Source organism: Wasmannia auropunctata, unplaced genomic scaffold, assembly GCF_000956235.1.
Source record: "Wasmannia auropunctata unplaced genomic scaffold, wasmannia.A_1.0 LD329441.1, whole genome shotgun sequence".
Classification (NCBI taxonomy): domain Eukaryota; kingdom Metazoa; phylum Arthropoda; class Insecta; order Hymenoptera; family Formicidae; genus Wasmannia; species Wasmannia auropunctata.
The window spans coordinates 665-2,094 of record NW_012033449.1 but is presented as its reverse complement, the minus strand read 5'-3'; the positions used below and the strand labels follow the sequence as shown (position 1 = coordinate 2,094).

Below are 1,430 nucleotides of genomic sequence, written 5' to 3'. Positions count from 1 at the left end.
TTACATTTCCGAGTAATTTTAATGCGCAGCTATAAAATTACTCGGAATTGCGTAATTATCATGCATTATAAACGATGAATAGCAATATTATTTACTACATTAGAAAAAACAATCATTTTATATTCTCAATATAAACATAGCATTGATTATATGTACTTATAGATATTTATATGTACAAAACATAGTTACTTTTTAAATTTTATTGTGTTTTATATTTTTTGAATTATGTTAAAACAATATTTATACTATTTTATAATTTTAATACTAATTAACTTGATTCCATTACTATTTCTAATTAGCTTTTACCACCTGCAGTCGAGGTTCTGTTGATTATTTCGCTTGTTTAAAACACGCTTTAGAAGAAGTATGGCCACAACTTGCTGAGAAAGGTACCTTTCTTCAAAATTTATAAGTTTTTCTTATTATAATTTATGTTATATATCTTTTAAATATAACTTGTATATTCCTTATTTTGCACTTACAATTACATTACTATTAACCATTATAAACATTATTAAATAAACTTCTATAAGTTTATAGTTTGTTTGGATTTTATTTAAAGCAAGTAAAAAAAGATTAAAATTTCTTAATCAAATTGCTTTGAAGTAACGATATTAATATTGGCTTATTTATGTTGATATTATAGGACTCCCAGAATTTGACTTTCTGCCTTTGGATCCATTTATAATTGACGAAAACAACGAAGCTGTATTTAACGATGGCAATTTACATGCAAAAGTTATTGTATTAAATGTTACTGTTGGAGGTTTAACAAACGCATGTTTTCACGATGTGAGAATGCACGTTTTTGATAACACTTTTCATTTAGAAGTTGATGTACTAGGGCCGAGACTATTTATAAAAGGTACCGTGAAAATGGATGGTACTTTAGGTATATTCAGAATTGCTGATGAAGGTACGATGAATAAATTCTATACATAATTTGCTTAAGCAAAGATCACACCATTTATTTTGTTCAGTATATAGGAGAAGCCCAGGCTATGGTAAGATTTGGGAAGAAAAATTACATAGTTGAAAATATAAAGATTATAAACGTTTTTTACTCTGATAACTATCTAAATATAATTATCTTTCAAATGTAATGAGATAGAACTAAAAAATTGAAACATTTAAACCTTTTTTCAAACAAAATATGCGAAGAAAGAGAAATTATCCGCTTTGCCCGACCCCCTTGAGCAAAGCGAATAAGTCAGTCGGGCAAAGCGGATGGATTTAAATAAATCAAAATTAGTGTTGCAATAGTTGCAAAAATAGTTACCAAATTCTCCAAATGCAATGTAGCTTTCATGGGTCCATTTAGTGCACTGGATGCACTGGAGCCAATCTTCGGACGGTAGGTCGATCGGTGTATTCTTTAGAACACATCAAACACTGTACGTTCTCTTTATCATTAGCGGACTTCCTTTTTT

The 1,430-nt window shown here is 28.7% G+C and overlaps 1 long non-coding RNA gene across 1 annotated transcript; it reads left to right on the top strand.

The window, feature by feature from the left end:
* The first annotated feature begins 292 nt into the window (after positions 1-292).
* Positions 293-951, top strand: LOC105460083. The gene is made up of 2 exons (XR_975765.1): positions 293-389; positions 647-951. It is a non-coding gene; the product is annotated as an uncharacterized LOC105460083 (long non-coding RNA).
* The last annotated feature ends 479 nt before the right edge of the window (positions 952-1,430 follow it).